The sequence below is a fragment of the Globicephala melas genome, chromosome 9 (genome assembly GCF_963455315.2).
Source record: "Globicephala melas chromosome 9, mGloMel1.2, whole genome shotgun sequence".
NCBI lineage: Eukaryota > Metazoa > Chordata > Mammalia > Artiodactyla > Delphinidae > Globicephala > Globicephala melas.
The window spans coordinates 46197355-46221894 of NC_083322.1; the positions used below are offsets into that span (position 1 = coordinate 46197355).

General features: G+C 40.3%; 1 long non-coding RNA gene across 1 annotated transcript in view; it reads left to right on the forward strand.

Annotated features, from left to right (window-relative positions):
* LOC132597877 (uncharacterized) overlaps positions 1-24540 on the forward strand; it is a 138432-nt gene that overhangs the window by 28203 nt on the left and 85689 nt on the right. The window contains exon 2 of the long non-coding RNA XR_009565294.2: positions 23252-23394. This is a non-coding gene — a long non-coding RNA (uncharacterized lncRNA). The remainder of the gene's footprint in view (positions 1-23251; positions 23395-24540) is intronic.

A 24540-nucleotide genomic window follows, 5' to 3' on the forward strand; every position in this document is an offset into this window, starting at 1 on the left:
TAATCACCTCAGGCTGCTATAACACAAGACCATAGACTGGATGGCTTAAAGAACAATTTACTTTTCTCAGTCTGGAGGCCAAAATCCCATGATCAGGGTGCCAACATGGTTGGGTTCTGTTGTTGCAGACAGCTGACTTCCTGTTGTATCCTTACATGGGGGAAAGAGAGAGAGCTCTGGTCCCTTTATCCCCTTATAAGGGCACCAATTCCATCATGGGGGCCCCACCCCCATGACCTCATCTGAACCTAAGTACCTCACAAAGGCCCCACCTCCAAATACCATTGCAGTGAGGATTAAAGCATCAACATATGAATTTAGGGGTGACACAAACTTATAGTCCATAAAAGATGGGTAATTTTTAAAATTTAATTAATTAATTTATTTTTGGCTGTGTTGAGTCTTTGTTGCTGTGCATGGGCTTTCTCTAGTTGCTGCGAGTGGGGGCTACTCTTCATTGCGGTGCGTGGGCTTCTCATTGCAATGGCTTCTCTTCTTGTGGAGCATGGGCTCTAGGTGAGTGGGCTTCAGTAGTTCGGCATATGGGCTCAGTAGTTGTGGTGCACGGGCTTAGTTGCTCCGCCATATGTGGGATCTTCCCAGACCAGGGATCAAACCCATGTCCCCTGCATTGGCAGGTGGATTCTTAACCACTGCACCACCAGGGAAGTACAGATGGGTAATTTTTAATCTAGGGTCCCCTTCTCATGTCTGTGGGAAGTCTGTGAACTCCTGAAATTTTAAGAAGGTGATGTTTGCTTGTGTGATTATGCACACAGAGGCCTCCCATTCATCAGATTCCCATTATCAAAAGGTTCCATGACATAAAAAACACAAAGAGGAGTCACCGTGTTGGATGGTGATGAAGGAAACACCCATGAGGTGGCTTATTGGCCATCGGGCATGGGCAGCCCCCTTGGAGGCAGTGGAAGTGTTTGGTGCAGTCCTCAGCTCCTGGTTATCCTGTTTGTGCTATTTGCAAAACCCCAGAGGCCGCCCAGCTTTCCGTTAATATCCCTCAACTTCAACAATATGCTTTCTTTTCTCTTGTGATTACAGGGAAGAATAGTAATGCTCATAATAAATAATCAAGGCCCCTTGTAAATAAAATATAGAGTACAGAATGTTCTTCCAAGCTTATTTCCTGATTCCCTTCCCACGTTTCTCCTCTTTTGTGTTGTACACACAACCCACAGTAGTGAGCAGCCTTCAGACTGGTTCAAAATTGTGTGTAGACATTATTATTATAATTACAGAATTTCTGGGTAGCAAGAGACACTAGCTGCATTTGTTTAGTGAGAAGCCCAATAACAAGAACTGTAGTGAAGGTTATTCAATGAAGCTGTTATAGGTCAGAGAAAGGAGATATAGAAAGGGGAGGGGAAGGGGCGGGGGAGAGGCAGAGAAAGGGGAAATAAGCAGTGGAAGAAGAAGGCACAGGGCAGCAACTGGGATTGTAGCGTTTTTGCAGATGAGAGCATTTCCATAGGTGTTTCAGTAGATCCAGGAGGGATCCTGTCTTGGAGGCAGCCCTGTGAGTGTTCGCCACTGTCAGAGAGGGAAACAGAGCTGGTATCTGTTATCCAGAATCAGGTGTTACTTTGAGTTTGCACATCAAAGTTTGACCCATGGACTAGCATGAGAAGTCCTGACCAAGGGAACACCCAGGCAGGTGGCAGAGGGGCTGGTAATGTGGGTCACAGTGAGACAGCGAGAACCATTACCAGAAGAAGCCAGAGACCAAAATGATTGGATAGGTTCTCCTGACAGGTAAATGAAGCAGTGCAGCAGAATGGTTAGGGATAGTTCAAATCCCAGCCCTGCCACTCACCAGCTGATGGCCCTTGGGCAATGACTTAAACTCTTTGGCCTTCAAGCTCACCATCTGTAAAACAGTGACAACCACAACAAATCCATCGGAGAGTGGTTGTAAGGAAAATTGAGCTTACCTATGTCAAGTCTTAGAACTGTTCCTGGATGGTTGCTTACAATAGTTGTTGTCATTATTGTTATCATGCATCTAGCTTCAGCAAGTCCACTGAGGGTGGAGAAACTAGAAGCAGGGGATGCAGTTTCCAAGTTTCAGAGAGTCAGATCAGGTTGGGAAGAGAGCAGAGGTATCTTTGGAACTTGCCGCAGTACAAAACCAGCTGATTTCATCCCCGTGTAAGCAGCTCTCCTGTTTACCATGGGCACTAATAATAACCGTCCCTTGCATCTGTTCCACCTATCACCCCACCTCGCCCTCTCCAGCTCAGAGTTCTGTCCCAGGCATATCTTTCCCTCTTCCTCCTCCTTCCTGGCCTTGGGCACGAGCTCAAGAGGAATGTACCCTGAATAGGTGGGCAGTAGGATAAACAGGAAAGTACATGACCCAACTCCAGGGGTCAAAGGAAGTCCTGGCTCTGCCTGGGATCCCAAGATTGCATTTCTTTGTCAAACCACTACTCACCTGCATTGATCAGCATGTAATTAGAGAAGAATATCACCAGCTGTCAGCTGCAGCACTCCCTGACATTGGCCAGAACTCAGAGGATCACTTGGATCCTGTTTCCTACAGCTCTCAGTCTTCAGCTTACAAGGATTTAAAAGGATTGACAGGTTTTCAAAGTTGTTGGCTCTGGGAAGTTGTATTGGCCGCTTTGTTAGTTTGAGGATGAGGCAAGTCGCTCAAAAAATTAACCTCCCTCCCTCCATTGTTCTAAGTCCAGTGGGTTACCAAGCCCCTCTTTTAAAATGTGAATACCCCATGAAAGTAAATTTATGAGTAATTTTCCTTTGTTATGAATTATTATAGCTAGACAATTTCCTATCTGCCATCAAGAACATTAAGGGAAGAACCATTTTCTTGGTTGGGGGAGGATGAGAGGAAGAATGTGGGATGGTTTTGTAGAGTAGGGAACTCACTGCAGGAGGGAAAATCCCGTGTGGAGCCACGAAATCAAGAGCTTTGAGTGGAGGGGAAGATATTAAAGAGAAAGCGGCAGGAGGTGGAATACAGGTCACAAAGTGTGATGGGATGGCACCAATGAAAGTCTTGTTGACTTTGGAAGTGCGCCAATGGCTGGTAGAAACAACTATCTGAATGTAATTGCAAATCATCTCCTGGGCTGCTTTGGGCATGTATGGTATAAACTTCCAATGTTTCACTTGCAAAATAAATTCAAGGTACTTCACTGGACACCCACAGCCCTCCCCAGTTGAGTGGAGCTCCACTTTGTGCTCATCACCCACCACAGCCCTGTCTGAGCTCTCTGTCCCTGTAAGAATGTCCCACCTCCACTCTGTGAGCAGGCCACTTTCCTGGCCTGAAGTGCCTTCCCGCTTCCTCTTTGCCCAGTCACACCTGTCCATGCTTTAAGGCTCAGCAAAAGCTCTGTCTCTGATTAGGCCATTCTTTTTTTTTTTTTTTCCCATGAGGCAATTCTTAACACACGGCCCACAGTGAACTCCCCCTCTAATAACCTTGCTTACTATTGGAACTTTGTGTGTGTGTGGCATTTATTGCCTTGCATTAATCATTTACCTTTTACTTAAGAAAATAAAGTGTTTTTTACATTAAAAATTATGCTACATGCTAATTATGCTAGTATATGCTATGATAATTATCAAAAAATTGGGAAACATAAAAAACCAGAAAGCAGAAGTGAAATCAAACAGAAACTGTTAAATTCTGATATTCTTCCTTCCAGCCATTTTTTTCCTCATACATTTCTTTTTCACTTAGTTAATACTATGGACATGTGTTCTGATTGGTTTTGGTATCAGGGTGATGGTGGCCTCATAGAGTGAGCTCAGGAGTGTTCCTTCCTCTGCAATTTTTGGGAAGAGTTTGAGAAGGATGGGTGTTAGCTCTTCTCTAAATGTTTGACAGGGCTTCCCTGGTGGCGCAGTGGTTGAGAGTCCACCTACCGATGCAGGGGACACGGGTTCATGCCCCGGTCCGGGAAGATCCCACATGCTGCGGAGCGGCTAGGCCCGTGAGCCATGGCCACTGAGCCTGCGCGTCCGGAGCCTGTGCTCCACAACGGGAGAGGCCACAACAGTGAGAGGCCTGCGTACCGCAAAAAAAAAATGTTTGACAGAATTCTACTGTGAAGCTGAATATGTAAAAGCTGAATATGAAATCAAAATATGTAAAATGTTCTGATTTTTGTAAAAATAACATCCACTTTTAATGATTACAAAAAAAGTTCATTCAAAAATATAGAAAAGTAGAAAAAAAGAAAAATCAGATCTCCTAGAGTCCCAATATATAGAAATAATCACTCCATACATTTTGACATATTTCTTTATAGTCTTTTTCCTATATATTTTTTATGGTCAAGAATATATTGTCATGATTAAAAATCTTCCAACAAACAAAAATCCAGGACCAGATGGCTTCACAGGTGAATTCCATCAAATATTTAGAGAAGAGCTAACACCCATCCTTCTCAAACTCTTCCAAAAAGTTGCAGAGAAAGGAACACTCCCAAACTCATTCTGCAAGGCCATCATCACCCTGATACCAAAACCAGACAAAGACACTACAAAAAAAGAAAATTACAGACCAATATCACTGATGAATATAGATGCAAAAATCCTCAACAGAATACTAGCAAACAGAATCCAACAACACATTAAAAGGATCACCATGATCAAGTGGGATTTATCCCAGGGATGTAAGGATTCTTTAATATACGCAAATCAATCAATGTGATATACCATATTGACAAATTGAAGAATAAAAACCACATGATCATCTCAATAGATGGAGAAAAAGCTTTTGACAAAATTCAACACCCATTTATTATAAAAAATCTCCAGAAAGTGGGCATAGAGGGAACCTACCTCAACATAATAAAGACCATATACGACAAACCTACAGCAAACATCATTCTCAATGGTGAAAAACTGAAAGTATTTCCTCTAAGATCAGGAGCAAGACAAGGATGTCCACTCTCGCCACTATTATTCAACATGGTTTTGGAAGTCATAGCCATGGCAATCAGAGAAGGAAAAGAAATAAAAGGAATCCAAATTGGAAAAGAAGAAGTAAAACTGTCACTGTTTGCAGATGATATGATACTATACATAGAGAATCCTAAAGATGCCACCAGAAAACTACTAGAGCTAATCAATGAATTTGGTAAAGTTGCAGGATACAAAATTAATGCACAGAAATCTCTTGCATTCCTATACACTAACAACAGAAGATCAGAAAGAGAAATTAATGAAACAATCCCATTCACCACTGCAACAAAAAGAATAAAATACCTAGGAATAAACCTACTTAAGGAGGTAAAAGACCTGTATGCAGAAAACTATAAGACCCTGATGAAAGAAATCAAAGCTGACACAAACAGATGGAGAGATATACCATGTCCTTGGATTGGAAGAATCAAAAATGTGAAAATGACTATACTAACCAAAGCAACCTACAGATTCAGTGCAATCCCTATCAAATTACCAATGGCATTTTTTATAGAACTAGAACAAAAAAATCTTAAATTTTGTTTGGAGACACCAAAGACCCCGAATAGCCAAATCAGTCTTGAGGGAAAAATACGGAGCTGGAGGAATCATACTCCCTGACTTCAGACTATACTACAAAGCTACAGTAATCAAGATAATATGGTACTGGCCGAAACCAGAAATATAAATCAATGGGACAGGATAGAAAGCCCAGAGATAAACCCATGCACCCATGGTCAACTAATCTGTAACAAAGGAGGCAAGGATATACAATGGAGAAAAGACAGTCTCTTCAACAAGTGGTGCTGGGAAAACTGGACAGCTACATGTAAAAGAATGAAATTAGAACACTCCCTAACACCATACACAAAAATAAACTCAAAATGGATTAAAGACCTAAGTGTAAGTCTGGACACTATAAAACTCTTAGAGGAAAACATAGGAAGAACACTCTTTGACGTAAATCACAGCAAGATCTTTTTTGACCCACCTCCTAGAGTAATAGAAATAACAACAAAATGAAACAAATGGGACCTAATGAAACTTAAAAGCTTTTGCACAGCAAAGGAAACTATAAACAAGATGAAAAGACAACCCTCAGAATGGGAGAAAATATTTGCAAACGAATCAAAGGACAAAGGATTAATCTCCAAAATATATAAACAGCTCATGCAGCTCAATATTAAACAAGCAAACAACCCAATCAAAAAATACACAGAAGACCTAAATATACTTTTCTCCAAAGAAGACATACATATGGCCAAGAAGCAAATGAAAAGCTGCTCAACATCACTAATTATTAGAGAAATGCAAATCAAAACTACAGTGAGGTATCAACTCACACTGGTTAGAATGGGTATCATCCAAAAATCTACAAACAACAAACGCTGGAGAGGGTGTGGAGAAAAGGGAACCCTATTGCACTGTTGATGGGAATGTAACGTAATACAGCCACTATGGAGAACAGTATGGAGGTTCCTTAAAAAACTAAAAGTAGAATTACCATCTGACCCAGCAATCCCACTATGGGGCATATACCCAGAGAAAACCATATTTCAAAAAGACACATGCACCCCAGTGTTCATTGCAGCACTATTTACAATAGGCAGGTCATGGAAACAGCCTAAATGCCCATCGACAGACGAATGGATAAAGACAATGTGGTACATGTATACAATGGAATATTACTCAGCCATAAAAAGGAGCTAAATTGGGTGATTTGTAGAGACATGGATGGAACTAGAGACTGTCATATAGAGTGAAGTAAGTCAGAAAGAGAAAAACAAATAACGTATATTAATGCATGTATGTGGAATCTAGAAAAATGGTACAGATGAACCGGTTTGCAAGGCAGAAATAGAGACACAGATGTAGAGAACAAACGTATGGCACCAAGGGGGGAAGCGGGGGTGGGGTGTGTGTGATGAATTGGGAGATTGGGATTGACATGTATACACTAATATGTATAAAATAGATAACTAACAAGAACCTGCTGTATAAAAAATAAATAAAATAAAATTCAAAAAAAAAAAGAAAAAAAGAAGAGCATATTGTCAAGATCATACTACATGTATTCTCAACTCCAGTTAACCCAGGAGTATTAGCAGGTCCTGACGCTCTGAAGAGAGATATGGCAGGAGGGGATACCTACCCCTGGGTAGCTTATTACATTTTCCCAATTTAAAAGGCTCGTCAGAATCATTTAAAATAAGTTTTATAGATCCAAAATACCATTATTCAGATTGGTCAACAGTAAAAATGTCCACTGTGTTGTTCTATGTAATTCTGCTTTTATAAAGGGGGAAAAAGACTTTCTGTTAAGTGTTTCTTCTGGCACAGTGTTCCAGAAGAGAAATGGAGAAAACACTCCGCCACTGTTAGCAAGTTCAGGAAGAACAACAGAAGTTATTGTTTTAAATAGTCATCAAAGTCAAGAGATTCCATCTGATTAGTTGGTGGAGATCATGGCTCAAGAAACATTACACCGGGAGAGGACGGAAGGAATAAGATGACTAGTTAGTGGAAATGACACAAGGTCAAAGTTTATCCTGAGACCGCAGGATCCATCTGAAAATATATAATTCAACCAGATTCCTGAAGTTGGGGTGCAAGCTGAATAAGGGGAGGTCTTCTTATCCTTTTCAACTATAATTTCCCAGTCTTCCCATGCTAATTTTTATTAATTTGTCATTTGGCTAGAGTATATCTTCAAATAATTTTTTTTCCCAAAAAGTATATGAGAGGAATATCTTATGAGCAGTTGAACTTATATTCATTCATTCATCAAAAATATTTGTTGAGGTCACCATATGGAAGTGACCATATGGAGCTATACAGCACTTACTTTCTGGTGGGAAAGATAGGCCAGTAAGTAACCTGCAATAAAGATGCTGTGCTGTGATAGACACACAGAATCCTAGGAAGTTGTATGGGATGTCATCTAACCAGACTTATAGGCTCAAGGAATCTTCCTCAAAGAAGGAATATCTAAGCAGAGGCTAGAAGTTGAATAGGAACTAACCAGAAATCACTTGCAAAGATGTAAGAGAGCCTGGTGTGTTTGGAGACTCAAAGATAGTACGGCCACAATGCAGCACGTGAGAAGGAAAGGGCAAGAGAAGTAGCTAGAGAGGAAGGCAGGGGCCAGATAAGCCAAAAAACAATGTTTAGACACTCCTTAAAGGGTGTTAGGGAGCCATTGACCTGTTTTGGCAAGGAAAGAGCCTGGTTACACTGATAGATGGATAGAAGGAAAGCAAGGTAGAATCAGGGAGATAGTCTAGCAGGCTGTGTTAGTATCCAGGTGGCAGCTGATGGTGACCTGAACTAGGAAAGAGGAATCGGGGATAAAGAAAAAGGACTGAGTTTATTAGAATGTAGAAGTGCTGCAACTTATACTGGAATGTGGGGCATGAGGAAGGAGAAGGAGACAAAAAATCTTTTCTGATCTTTGGTCTAGGAAAATAAGTACATGGTGATACCATTCTCTGAAAGAGTGAGCCATGAAGAAAGGCAGGATTTTGAGAGGAAGTGATGAATTCCATTTGCATATGTTGAATTTGAAGTGCTTTTTAAATTTTTATTTTTAGCTTTTTAAAAATTTATCTTTTAATTTATTTAAAAAATTTTTAATTAAAAATTTTTTAAAAATTCAAGTATAGTTGATTTACAACGTTGTGTTAGTGTCAGGTGTATAGCAAAGTAATTCAGTTATACATGTGTATATATCTATTCTTTTTCAGATTCTTTTTGCTTATAGAATATCACAAAATATTGAGTATGGTTCCCTGTGCTATATAGTAGGTCCTTGTGAAGTGCTTTTAAAAATGGCTTTCTGTTGATTGGCTATAAAATTTGGGAGTTACAGAGTTTTTTCTTCACAAAATTTAATCAACTTTATTACCTTAGCCTCATGAATTAAAATTGCAAACAAGTTAACTTTTTTTTTTTTTAGAAAAGTTAGCCTTCTTTTTATTACTTATTTTTACCAATTTTTTACTGCCTCGTTGCTTGTAGGACTTTAATTCATCTATGTCATTTGAAAGTTTTTCCAGTACCTAGTTGTAGGTCTCTAATCATTGACTGTGGTCGTCAACTCTCACTGAGTTCTTTTATTGACGTCCTGGTTTAGTACATCCCTTCTGCTCACGTTTTCACTTTGAAACCTTGTATAGTTAGCTTGAATCTTTGTTCTCTCTTATCTTCTTTCTCATAATCTTTGTCTTTTCCTCTGAATTTGGGGAGATACTCTCAAGTTTTTTCTATGTTCTTGGTTAGAGTTTCTTCAGTGATTGTCTAAATTTTTATGGCCTCTGGTATGAATTTTTATTCACTAATAGTTTTCATTTATTTGCATTTTTTCTTCATATTTCCATCTATATTTCAAATTTATCTTCCTGTATTTTCATTCAGCCTGTGACTTCTGTTTCTATTTCATAGAGGCTATTTCTTCTGGAAACTTATTGAGGGCCTCTTCAACAGGGTAAAAGTTTAAAAATTTTCCAGAAGCAGATCTTTATTAGAGGTAGGATTTTCCTCTGAGTCTTCAGGACAATGTTCCTGTGGAGAGAAACAGGCAGGATTGTCCAGTCGACGATTCCATGTGCCCAGTTGCCCAGAATGGGCTCACTGGGGAAGGTAAACTCAGCTTCTCAAAGGAATGAGGTCTCCCTTCCCTCTGGCAGCTTGAATCCTGTTTCTTAAAGGGTCACTAGGAGCTTGTAGTTGGTGATGTCAGACAAACATTTGCACAGCTGGTGTATCACCCAGAGCGGTTTCTGTGTTCTGAGAGCTTATTACCTACATATAAGGTGTTCACATATTTGTACCATAAGAAAATAGACACCAAGGGGATGGAGGCTCTCTCTCCAAAACAAACTCACAGCATGTCCAGTTGTATCGCCATGGCCCTGGTACACCTCTAGGTATGAAGAGAACACGGCACTTCCTTTCCCTCCTTGCTGGTCCTTGGCTTGTATGTTTCCTCAATAAAACTGATCATCTACCCATACCTTGTAACAATGTATATGGTATTTGCCTTTATCTCCAACCATCTTGATTTCCTCCTGACTGTCCTCTTTTTAGCACTGAAAGTTCTTCATCCTGGGAAATCCCTCCATCTTGGGCAAACTAGGACAATTGGTCACTCTAGCAAGGCAGATGAAGAAATGTCACATGGCTGGCATCCAATGTGGATAAAATTTGCTTGCTCTGGTTAGAGTCTTTTGGAAGTAGCAGAAACTCTGGAATGATGGTTCTACTATTAAATAGAAGCTAAAGGAAATAAGATTGCTCCTTGCCTCTTCTTCACAAGTTTAGAAGTTGTTTTGAGCCCTACAGATCAGAAGGATGGGAGAACACAAACCACACCCTTCCCACTACTGGTCACCGTGGGGGGACTAGTATAGACCAGTCCTTTAGATCTGATACCTGCTCTTATGCCTTTGGGGGGAAAATCAGGTACATATTGAAGAGAAACTATGTTCAAATAGTAAACTGGGCTTGTTTTGAGAATTATATAAGTAACAATCAAAAGAATCTCTGAAAGTCCAGACTATTCATTTAAATGATAGAACTAATAGAAACGGAATGGTTTCATCCCTGCCCTGCCCTTGAGATTTGATTCACATATGCACATAGAGGAGACTTTCCCAGGACCACACATACAAAGTGAAATGCCCTCGCTGAGGAAGTAGCCATGTTCAGATAGTGTACAGTTTAGCATGGATATATGAAATTCAAGGACAGCAGAAACTCTGACTGTATGCCATTGAGAGAATGCTGGATGGGTAGTAATGAGAAGAACCTTCTAATTGGAACCTGACCCCATCTTTACTCCTTTGACCTGGGGGTACCTAAAGGTTAGAACAATATTCTTAGGAGATATATGTCACATCTTAAAATGGAACATAGAAATAAGAGGCCTCAAAAGGCAGTGGTTTTTTTTGTTTGCTTGTTTTGTTTTTATTCTATGACAGTGAAAACAGAGACAGAAAGAGATACTCTGCTTCTGCCTTTGTTACTGCCTTCTGAGGCTGAGTTCAAACTCCAAAGAGTCCCTCTATACAAATTTAGTCCTGTTCAAACTTAAAGAAGACTAGGGCTAGACCCTGTTTCCCCACAGCTTCAGAAAGATTTCAAGGCTTAAGTCATGGTAAATGAACCCCTCTGTCGGGATTCAGGACAAATATTGCTTGTAGTTGAGAGCCCTGGGTCACCATCTATGTGAGTGTTTGACCTGTTTGATCAGACCGTACTTGTGATTTCTTTGTCGAACTGCTTAACTGGAATGTACATTCTTAAATATCAGCCCCATGAAGGGGCACTGACACTAGCTGAGCATCCACATTATAACCTTTGCTGGAACCATTACAATTGTTTGTATTCCTGGGAGCTCCCTGCACTTCTTATGCTACAAGGATTGTGCTATTGAAGCAGAATTACTTACTTGGTGGGTATAAAGGAATTATTCTTATCATATAAGTGTAAATGCAGGCAAAGATTAAATGCCCATTATCTACCATTCAACAGTCCAGTCTGGATGGTCAAAAAATCTCAGGGTGGGGAGTGGACTTGATTTTTTTTTTTTTTTTTTTTTTTGCGGTATACGGGCCTCTCACTGTTGTGGCCTCTCCCGTTGAGGAGCACAGGCTCCGGATGTGCAGGCTCAGTGGCCATGGCTCATGACTCGCTGACCTGACATCCCACCTCATTCTCTCTCTGAGCCAAAGACCCATGAGGTGGGAAAATGCCAAGAAAATTCCATTATGATATAGAAATGGTATCAATACATCCAACTGAAGGTCAAATCTGGTTCTCAAGTTCTCATCCAAATTTACGAGCAAGTGGTTGTTCATCCAATAGGTATTTTGAAAGTCCCACCTGATGGCTAGACTTCCTGGTTGAGTAAAAGTCCCAGATGCAAGATTTATCTCCTGACAAGAAAGCCTTGTTCACCAATAGTATAGCTTGCCTCCAAGGCAGACAAGTCCCATGGAGTACTGCATTGGCTGACTTAGAAAATGGGTGGAATTTCAAGTGGTGCTCCTAACCATAGAATTCTCCTTCTTGGGATTGACTGAAATCAACTTGTACACAGGCTCATGAGTTATTCTTAGAGGACTTGTTGTATAATCAGGCTACTATGTCATTCAGGACTGGACTATTAAGGGCCCAAACTTATGAGATTTCTCTGTGATAACAAATTCAACAACTCAGCTCTGAGCTTCATCTGTGCACATGTCCATAAGAAGAGATCACATCCTAAATAAAATAGTTGGATGAAAAATTTACCAAACCCAAGTGCTTCTCATATCCATGGTGGCCTGCTGAATCCATGCTCAAACCCCAAATGTCACAAAACCACCATGAAGGATGGTGGTACCCATTGAAAAATTCATCTGATACATGGAAAAATCATGATGTTCCCAGGGCCTTAAAACAAAGTATATGAGTGAGATTTTCTAGTACACGACACAGGTAGCAGTTAAGGCCTTAATGGTCTGTATGCTCTTAACCAGGGAGAGGAGATCAGTAAGCTCATATTACTAGAATATGTCCAAGGCAGTCAGAACCCACCACAAGCTCCTACATGGGAGCTTGAGATGAAAGTGGCGTAACAGCATGCACATCAGGACCAGTTCACAAGTGGTGGGTAAACTTCACAGGGCCTGAGTATAGGGAGCAATGCAGGGGTGAAGAATCTACTGGACATGTTAGAGCCGCAGTCTCTATACCTACTCACTTTCCTCCCTTTTTCATTCTTGCCTGGACCTCTGTGGGTGACCGGGCAGATGAGGTTGCTGGTTTGGGAACAGCTTCATGGATGTAAATTTGGATGCTTTATGCTCCTCTGAGATCATCTCTGTGTTATTGCCACAAGGCAGGCAAGTCTGACACTTTTTTTGTGTTGAATTTGTTGTGCTTCTACCCTGTTCTTCCTCTGTGAAGTGGACATACCTCTGACATAAGGCCTTTGTAGCAAGGCTCGTCTTCTCTGTAGTGACCCTCCTTCATTTGAGAAGGTAGCCTGTTTGCATAATGATCACTCCTGTCCCCATGGAGCTCTTACTGCGGGGAAAGTTTAGATGGTCTGGACCAACCCAGGGTAGGGTTACAAGTGAACACATCTGAGCAGGAAGATGGTGGAACTAAAGGGATGAATTATTTTCCTTCTTTCCCATTCCAGACACGAGGAGGCAATGGAGAACAGCCTTCTGTGGGTGTCACAGGCAATGGTCTGTTGTGTATGCCATCCTTAACTTGAACCGGACACGAGATTTTATCAATATTCTACTCCCTCAGATAATGGCGCAGGAGCAGATTCCATGTAACAGTGGTACAACAGCTTACCCTGGCCCTACACAATTGGGCTTCTGTCCCCTGGGCAGTTGATGTCAATGCCAAATTGATGCAGAGGGTCACCTTGAACCAGACTCAGGTTGGCAATGTGTGACCCCAAGACTGGTTTCTCTTTCTCTATGCGGTGGACAGGCCCATCTTTGCCTTTTTCTTGAACCTAATTCTGCTTGTTCCTTGGGAGTTACATATGACCCTTCACAATGACGCAAGCCTTGATGACAGCAGCCACGTCCTTAGACTCTGGTTCCAATGTCAGAACTTCCATGGGAAGAATGAAGATAAAGTGTTAACCATTTTACCCAGATTTTCTTCCCAAGTGCATGATGAAACCTCTTCCAGTAACCACAGGGAGATATTGCCAATAAGACAGCCATTCTTTGTTCTGGATTATTTGTTTTAGAGGCCTGTCTAGTAAATCTGCACTCCTAAGTGCAGTGAAGAAAATTTACAGACAGACCTTAGGGCTGAAAGAGACTCAGTTCTTCTGATAAATTTTTACTGTAACCAGCCAAACGATAAAAACATTCCCTAGATTACACACACTACTATATACAAGATAGATAACCAACAAGGACCTACGGTGTAACACAGGGAACTCTACTCAATATCCTGTGTTAACCTATATGAGAAAAGAATCTGAAAAAGAATGAATGTAGTATATGTATAACTGAATCGCTTTGCTGTACAGCTGAAACTAACACAACATTGTAAATCAACTATACTCCAATAAAATTTTTGAAAAATGGTACACCATTTATTATTTAAAAAAAACCCATTCCCTAGAGAAATCTTGTTTTTCCTGTTTGTTTTGTATATAAATTTTAATTTTAACATGCATTATTATAATTTCCATAACAATGACCTACTCCCCAAGTCCCTGAAAATATCCACAGCATTAATTTCCCTAACTATGCAACTCCACAATTTAAAAAAATTCTTGTTCTAGAACTCCATGGACTATCTGTGTTCCAGGGTGAAAGAATTTTATGACACGTCCATTTAATTTGCTGTGACTCAATTGAACATCGTGTAGGATTATGTTCTGTTTAGGCAGCTCATTTAAACTTTTCTCAACTTTTGAAGAACTAGCTTAACTTCTGTCCCTTAATCAGGAGTAGCTCTATGTGAAGTTCTATTTCAGTGTTGGTTGTTCCTGAGCTGCCAGGAAAATAGACATTTTATGGTGTAAAAATAAATATAATAAGTTCCCTTATTCTAAAATGGCAGAACAGATTTTAAACAACTGTTGCACCAAATTTACTGCATGTGACACTGGGTTTGGAAAGTTTCAACACCCAGAATAATATCATGGAAACTTTTGGGCATGAAAACAAGGGATAGAATGGAAAGTACTTCCTTTCCTTCCTTGTGCAAAGAGAGATAACATTAACTCTGTGTGTTGGCAAAGAGGGGAACAAACGTACACAGTGTTTCTGGATTTCATATAGGACCAAAAACAAAAACAAAAAATTCCTCAGGAATGCAAAAACAATTAGTTTACGAAGTTTTCCTGGCCGTTCCCCAAGTTTATCAAGAAGGGTTCTGTTCACTAGCAGACAGACTCTCTCAATTACTATCACTGTTCAGATCATTAGACCATGTTTCTTGACGAGTGTCCCAGCTCTAAAGGATAGGTATTATTTGAACAAAGGGTTTCAGAGTCAAGAAATACTGTTTCAAACAAGTCTTCATGAGTATATTTATTTCAGGACCTCAGAATATGCTGATTGATATTCAGGGTGAATCAAGAGTGAACTAGAGAATGCAGTTTGGGAATGCATTTTCCAATAAAATGGTGAACCAGACATCCTGAAGAATCTTCTCTTCACAAAACACATAGAAGTTCTAGATAAACTATGTAACTTAAAATGCACAGGGACTTCCTTGGTGATGCAGTAGTTGAGTCTTCATGCTCCCAATGCAGGGGCCTGGGTTCGATCACTGGTCAGGGAACTAGATCCCACATGCATGCCACAACTAAGAGTTCGCATACCACAACTAAGGAGCTGGTGAGCTGCAGCAAAGGAGCCCGCCTGCTGCAACTAAGACCTGGTGCAACTAACTAACTAACTAGATAGATAAATAAATAAAATAAATATTAAAAAAAATAAAATGCACAGCTATGCAAAATTAGGGAAATGCCTACAGGCAAAAATAAAAAGGAGGAAACCAGACAAGTAAGCTAGTGCTGAAGCCATGTCTGAACTGGGAACATTTCCCAAAATGGGAACCCAGCATTGAGAGGCTTAATAGCTGCATGAGAGAGAAGGATTGGAACTGAGACACCTGCACCAAGCTTGGATCCTCAAATGTCTACTCTGTTAGATAAAAGGGGAAACTAAGGGGGAAAATTCATTAAAGAAAAAGGAGATGACAAGGAGTATTTCTATCTTGAGCTATGTTATTTATGTGGGGAGAAGTCTCACATTGTACTTCATAATAATAGGCCACCTTCATCATCTGAGAAACCACAAAGGAAGAAATTAACTTACTGTAGTTTCAGATTATGATGCTCTCATGCATGCGCCTGGAACAAGAAATCAAAAATCCTTTCTGGAGGGACCTTTCTCCACTTACACCTTTGAATACAAGTTTAAAATTCAAAATTACAAAACACATAAAGAAACAAACTATCATGAGTTTGCAGAAACAATTAACATCAGAATTTTTTCTCCAAGGATTTCAGATATTGAAATTATTGGGTCTGAGATAAATGTATTTAAATTACTTAAAGAAAGGAAAGAGAAAATGGAAAACATGAACAAGGATAGGTGCTTTTTTAAAAGAACAAGTAGAATTGAAAAAGAAAGAGAATTTCTAGGAATAAGAAACATTGCTATTGAAATTAAAATTCAATGTTCAAAAAAAGAAATAGACTCACAGATATAGAGAACAAACTAGTAGTTACCAGTGGGGAGAAGGAAGAGGTGAGGGACAATACAGAGGTAGGGGAGCAAGAGGTAGAAACTTTTAGGTATAAAATAAGCTACAGGGATATATTGTACAACATGGGGAATATAGCCAATATTTTATAATAACTATAAATGGAGTATAACCTTTAAGAAATGTCAATCACTATGTTGTATACCTGTAACTTACATAATATTGTACAGCAACTATATTTCAAACAAATGCAATGTTCACATTAAGTAATAGATAAGATGTTGCTAAAAAAAAATCTGTAAACTAGAAGATAAATCTGAAGAAGTCCAGATGGCAGCACAGAAAAGCAGAAATATGGAGATTTTAAAAGCAATGGTAGAATGTGCAGATGTTACTATGTCCAATAGGAGTTCCAGAAGGAGAGAATAGAGAGAAAGAAAAGAGATAATATCTGAATAGATAATGGTAGGAAATAGTATGGAATTTAAGAAAGGCACAGATCCATAGATTTAGGAATCACAATGAACCCTAAGTATAACTAATAAAAATAAATTCGTGTCTAAACCTACTGTAATGAAACTATGAAGACAGAAAAGATCTTTTATTTTGTCAGAGGTAAAAGGCAGATTCCATACAGAGAAATGTCTGTTAATCTGATAGCATGACAGCAGACTTATTTACAACACCAACGCTGGAAAACAGTGGAAAGTTGAGTGGGATGCTGGGGAAAAGTAACTGTCAACATAGAATTTGATATTCATCAAACTATCCTCTAAGAAATAAAGACAATTTCAGACACACAAAAACTAGGAATTTGCCACCAACAGACTTTCACTAAAAGGAACTTTTAGTTCTTTTTCACTAAAAGATTGTCCGTTAGGAAAAGAAAAGGAGAAAGTTCTGAGATATAAGAAGGAATGGTGAGCACAAAGATTATTTGCAAAAGGTGATAAATCTAAACAAACTTTTATGTATAAAACTAATATTTGAAATATATATTTGTTATATAGATAACATTATATATTATGTAATAGACATTATACATGATAATATTATGTAGATAATAAAACAAGATAGAATCAAAACACTGGACAAGAATAATCTGTAAACTGGAACAGAAGTGTTTGGAGTTAGAGAGAATGCAGTTTCTCAAATTTATACGAGCACATATTCCTAATTTGCGAGCAGCTTGTGGAATTTATGTCACTAAGGAATGTACTGTACTTGGTGTTTGGCTTGGCAGATACGGTGCAACAGAAGCAAGCCTGTTAACATCCTGGATCTTATTATTGCGTACGTGCTATGTTCCAGGCACTGGAATTCATTTAATCTCATTTAATCCTCATCACCCTGTGAGTTACAAACTATCGTTATCTCCATTTTGCAGATGAAGAATCTAAGTATCAGGACCTCATCCAAAGCCACACAGCTAATAAGTAGTAGGGCTGAGATCAGAACCTGGGTAGTTTTCCTCTAGAACTCACGCTATTAACCAGAGGGCTTATTAGTTTCTATTCCTAAAGCACATGCTGTGTCCATTCTTCCTTAGGGAAATGTGGTACAGAGTGGTACCCTTCATCTGGTATGAATGTGACAAGGATGTGAAGAGGAAAAAACAGACCAGAATGATTCTTTGCTATTGGCCCATGCTTTGTGCTAGGCAGTGATGGAGAGAGAGTGAGGAAGCGTAGAGGCAGAAAGGACCAAGATCAACATGGTCCCTGTTTAAAGGAAATTATCTAGTTGGAGGCACTTAGATTGATAATTAGTTCTTGCATGCATTCGATAAATACTCATCAAACACCACAGAGAGGCAATGCCCCTAGTTCGTCATTAGGGAGTAGGCTCTAGAGTCAGACTCCTGGGCTTGAACTCCAACCTCACTGCAATTGTTGAGTGACATTGCATAACTTCTTCATGCCTCAGTTTCCTCATCAGTAAAAGTAAAAGCGATATTAATGGTACTTCTTTCTGGTTGACGTGAGGATTCATGAGGTCATATATGCAAATATCTTAGAACAATGATTAGCTTACAGTAAGTGTTCAATAATTGTAAGCTATAATCATACTATGTTTTTGGCAGTGAAGCTACATGATGATTAAGACAGTACCTGACCTCCAGGAGTTCGGAGTCTAGTACAGAGATAAGCAAATTAATCATTGTGACGTGTGTGGTATGCAAGAGGCGTGACGGGTGTGGGGTGGGGGTGTGTGGTGGAGTCAGACAGCATAGGCTTTCTAGAGACATCTCTGTCTGGGCTAAGTCTTGCAGGACAGGAAGGTAGGGGAACCTGCAGTGATCAGGCAGGGGAAGGAACAGGAGCTGAGAGAAATCATTTCCCATCTGTAGAGTTGACAGGTTTAGCAACTAACAATACAGAATGCCCCATTTAATTTGAATTTCAGATAAACAACAAAGAACTTTTTGGAATAGATATGTACCATGCAAGATTTTTAATATAAATAGGCCCCAAATATTGTGCAACAGCAAAAATCACTTGCTTATCTAAAAGTCAAATTTAACTGGGCCTCTTGTATTTCATCTGTCATTTTTATCTATCGACATCTAGGGAAATGAAAGGTGTTTCAGGGTAGCTGGAGAGATGGGAGAGGAAAGGGAAAGTGAGCTGAGTGAAGCTGGGAGGCATCAGAAGAAAGACCTCATGCCAGGTCAGGGGATCTGGATTTTATGCTGAAATTAATGTTGAGCCGTTGCAGAGCTTTAACCACAAGGATGTGAAACCACACACAGCCTTTTTAAACATGTCATCAGGCATAATGAGGGGAGTATTAGTTTCTATTGCTGCATAACAAATTACCCCCAACTTCATGTCTTAAAACAATAAACATGTATTATCTCACAGTTCCTGTGGTTCAAGAGTTCAGAAGTGACTTAGTTGGGTGGTTCTAGCTCAGGGTTTCTTATGAGGCTGTAGTCAAGATGTCCACCAGGGTTGCAGTCATCTAAAGGCTTTATTAGGGCTGGAGGCAAAGTGCTTCACTCACATGGTTGATAAGGCCCTACGGGCTGTTGGCAGGAAAGCTCTGTTCTTTGAAACATGGACCCTCCCTAGGACTACTTGAGCCTTTTCACAACATGGCATCTGCCTCAGTAATCCAAGAGACAGCAAAGTGGAAGCCACATGTCTTTTATGACCTTAACTTTGCAAGTCGTACAACGCCATTCCTGCAATATCCTAGCAGTCACACAGGTCAGCCCTGCTTGATGCAAGTGGTATATATACAAGTAGGCAGGGATCACTGGATCATCTTGGAGGCTGGCCACCGCAAGTGGGAAGCTTAGATAGTGATGCCTATGACTTGGAAGGGGCGGAGAATGATAGAAGCATGGGATAGTGAAGAAAGGCTTGGAGGAGTAAAGATATAGGAGAGGAGGTGAGACAAAGAAAAGAGAAGGGGGGAAGGAATGTTGGAGGGGTTTGCAGCGTGTCCACAGCAGAGAGCATGACCAAAGCCTGTACAAGAGGAGTAGATTTACCTCTTCTCCTGGACGTGCTCCAAAAATGGCTTGGGGTCCTGTCTGGAAGACAGGAGGAAGCACATAAAGTGGAGAATGGAAGGGCAGTACCCAAAGCCCCAACTTTCTGAGCTCAAGATTGAAAGTTTCCATGATGAAACAGGAAGTTGACATGCTTAAGGAGAAAAAAGTGGTAATTATTCAAGAGAACAGAATCACATGTGGTTTCAGGTTTCAGTATTAATAGATAGGGAAGAAAAAACCCATAAAAGTAATCAATATACATATATATTTGAGTATATTAACAAGTTTATGGCCATATATACAACTTAAATATATAAATGTATATGTATATAAAATATATATTTATATATACTTATATAAATTAATAAATATTATATAACATACCTATATATAATTTAAATATATAAAATATATTTATTTAATAAATATTATATAAAATATATGCATATGTTTAAGAAGAGTCATAAACTTGTTAACGTACGTACACAAAGGCATTTTAACTGTTTTCCTTTAAGAAAAGTTCTGGTAGAAACGAATCTGTAAGAAGAGCGCCCTCTGCTGCCACTTACACAAAATAGATTTTCTGTTTAGCAATACCAAGAAAAATATGTTAAAAGGCTCTTAGGCTTATCTGCCTGCTGTCTCTAACAAAAAATAAAATTATATTTAAAAAATGACTTTACATTTAAATAAATAATACCTATGCATCTTCAAATACCCTTAAGATTTGTCTTGTAGAAGGCCATGTTGCTACATCTTTCAATTTGATTTTATTCTTTCAACGGTAACTATAATGCAAATAAAACTGAGACACAGAGACATCGGATAACTATGCAGTATGCAATTAGAAGCATTTCTTCCAAACTCTTAACTAAATAAAGTAAATCCTTCTCCAGGTGCACAAATTCGTAGGTGAGAAGTCACAATTTCCTCGTCAGGAGTAGTTCATCATAATAGGCAGGAGGAGATGGCTTTATTTATTCCAGAGTAGTCAGGAAAGGTAAAGGCACTGACTTTTACAACCTGCTCAGCTGACTATTTCTGGGGATAGTAGTAAGGGGTGGGGGAGGGCAGATCTATAACAATTCCACGGCAACAACGACTCAAGAAAAGAAAGGATGCATTTGCTCGGCATTTGTACTAAGCTGTATTTTTTTTTTTTTTTTTTTTTTGCAGTACGCGGGCCTCTCTCACTGTTGCGGCCTCGGAGCACAGGCTCCGGACGCGCAGGCTCAGCGGCCATGGCTCATGGGCCCATCCGCTCCGCGGCATGTGGGATCTTCCTGGACTGGGGCACGAACCCGTGTGCCCTGCATCGGCAGGCGGACTCTCAACCACTGCTCCACCAGGGAAGCCCTAAGCTGTATTTTGAAATGGATTGGCCCTAGATGCTGACTGCCCACCCACACCTGACCCATCTGGGCAAACTAAATATAGACATGCGTGGCACCACTGCCCCCCATGTTACCCTGGTAACTCCCATCTCTTCCATGAATTCATTCTTGCTTTCTTCTCTGTAGTCTTCAGGTTCCCTGGCTCTATTTTATGGCTTCTGGAATCAGCTTCTGAGCTCTCGCCATTCTCTATCACTACCGACTCACTGTTTAACTCAGGACTTTGTAGGTCTGTGGCACTTTGTTGCAGCAGCCCTGAGAAAGGAGCGCACCTTTGTTCAGACATTCCCAGCTCTGGGGCTGCTCCCCTTCTGTGGCATGGGATGTGTTTGCTCCCCTGGGCTGCTTGCTCCAACTGTGGTTCTCAAGAGTCCATTTAACATAGTCTCCTGCAATTGGGAGCCTCACCCCAGTGGATGGGTACCCTTGGGCAGGACTTCAAAGGTTCTCTGTCCCCCATGGCTGCCCTGGCCCCAAGATGCCCTCATCCATCCTTTATCTCTCCTGCTGACAGTGGGAGCCTTTCTCAGCATCGTAGCGCTCTCTGGCTCCCCCTCAGCACTTAGTCAGCCATTGTCCACCCTTTTAGATTTCCTGGGCGGTACTCAGACACCACCCATTCTATACCCCGTCCTCAACGTCAGGGACCACGCACCAGGTTTTCTACTGGGACCTCTCTCATTAGACCAGAGTAGAAAGTAACAGGGATTCTCCCCTCCCCTGGGAATCTCTCCCAAAGAAATCTTACGAATTCTCTTCTCATCACTCTGACCTCTTTTTATATCCTTGATCTGTCTGAGGGGATCAGAAGCGTAGGAATTGGTGCTGACCATTTCCTTTGTGCATTTTCATGTGGGGTTGTTTCACAATCACTCTAGTAGCTGAATTGTGTACCCATACAACTTTGTTAATTGTTTCATGGTTGCTCTCTTTTCTTTGTATAAATAGCATCATATCTCATATACTAAAACTGATTTCTTTCACTCTACAGTGTGTCCTAGAGATCCTTCAATGACAGGGCATATCATCTTATCTTATACTTTTGTAACTGCTATAGTGAATTCCCTAGGAAAGATTCTCCATATTTCATTCAGTTATTATCCTAATGATGAGTATTATGGTACTTCTAAGTATTTTGCTGTTGCAAATGAGCTGAAGTCAACATTCTCATACCGGTCTCCTTGTGCACATGCGCAATTGTTTCTCTTGGTTAGAAAAAGGTAGGTTGGATTGCTGAGTCAAAGGCTACATGCTTTAAAATGTTCAACTGATTCGGTCAACTGCTCTGTATCGTGGCTGCCTCACTTCCCATTCCCTCCATCGACGGTGTTTTGGGATAGTCTACCCCACTTTCAGCCGTCCAGGTATTCTTCTACTTCCCCATATCATGCTCCAGTTATTGTGGGTTTATACTAATATCCATTAACCAACTGGATTGATGAATTCCTTCACCTGAAAGCAGTCGACTGATATTCAGCCTTCATTTACTCCTCTTTTTAGTGCACCTTCCAGTACAGCAGAAATTGGAAAACTTTTAAACCAAACTAGATTTTTACACTTCCCTACAGGCAAAGTGCTGGGTACAAATTAGATCCTGCCAATAAGATGCTTTCATTGGAAATTTGAAGGTGGAAATGAGGTTGAGGCATCTCCTGTTACTTTAGGGGCTGTTTCTGATGTTGTGTATGATTATGGAATATAGTGGTTTCACCCCTGAGAAGTGGTCCAGTGTCTAATCCCCAGATTTGTAGATGGTGAGAGCGCCAGTGACCTCTGGATACCAAGTACTTGATCCTGGATTTTATGTGCACTGACATTTTCTTGGACTCAATAGTTCCAATGGCAGCTCCTTGATTTTCCACCTCCCTAGTTGGGACAGGTGTGAAAGCTTCCCTGGTGGGTCAGTTCTGTAGTGTTCTGAGTATCATGCTTGGAGACCTAGCCTACAGCCCAGTCCAGCCGTCCTTCCACCAATTTCCTGAGCACCTAATTCCTACTATTAAATCCCGTTCTGCATAAAATCCCTATGGTGGTCTCTGCTTCCTGTAATTGAATCCTGACTAATACATACTTGCTACATGGTGTCTGATTTTTTTTTAACTTTTATTTTTTATTTATTTTATTTTTAAAATATTTATTTATTTGGTTGTACCAGGTCTCATTTACGGCTCATGGGCTCCTCAATTGTGACATGCAAACCCCCAGTTGCGGCATGATGTGGGATCTAGTTCCCTGACCAGGTATCGAACCCGGGCCCCCTGCACTGCGAGCACGGAGTCCTATCCACTGTGCCACCAGGTAAGTCCCTTGTTTTTTATTTTTTAAATTAATTTTTATTGGAGTATAGCTGCTTTACAATGTTGTGTTAGTTTCTGCTGTACAGCAAAGTGAATCAGCTATACGTACACATATATCCACTCTTTTTTGGATTTCCTTCCCATTTAGGTCACCGCAGAGCACTGAGTAGAGTTCCCTGTGCTATACAGTAGGTTCTCATTAGTTATCTATTTTATACATAGTATCAATAGTGTATATATGTCAATCCCAATCTCCCAATGCATCCCACCCCCCTTTCCTCCTTGGTATCCATACGTTTTGATCTCTATGTCTGTGTCTCTATTCTGCTTTGCAGATAAGATCATCTATAACATTGTTCTAAATTCCACATATATGCGTTAATATATGATGTTTGTTTTTCTCTTTCTGACTTACTTCACTCTGTATGGCAGTCTCTAGGTTCATCCACGTCTCTACAAATGACCCAATTTCATTCCTTTTTATGGCTGAATAATATCCATTGTATATATGTACCACATCTTCTTTATCTATTCCTCTGTTGAAGGACATTTAGGTTGCTTCCATGTCCTGGCTATTGTAAACAGTGCTGCAATGAACATTGGGGTGCATGTGTCTTTTTTTAAATATCTTTATTGGAGTATAATTGCTTTACAATGTTGTGTTACATTCTGCTGTACAGCAAAGTGAATCAGCTAAATGTATACATATATCCCCATATCCCCTCCCTCTTGAGCCTCCCTCCCACCCTCCCTATGCCACCCCTCTAGGTTGTCCCAAAGCAACGAGCTGATCTCCCTGTGCTCTATGCAGCTGCTTCCCACTAGCTATCCATTTTACATTTGGTAGTGTATATAGTGTATACGTGTCATTGCTACTCTCTCACTTCATCCCAGCTTCCCCTTCTCTCCCGTATTTTCAAGTCTGTTCTTTATATCTGCATCTTTACTCCTGCCTTGCCACTAGGTTCATCAGTACCAAACACTCCTAGTTTATCATTCTAAGACACTCAGTCCTATACCAGACGTTTCAAAACAGCTACCATGGAAGTTCACACAGGACGCTGTGACTCCATTTTGAACTACTTAACACAGCTTAGGTTGAATCCTACAATTTTCACACAAGATGAGTAGGAATCATAACACAAAA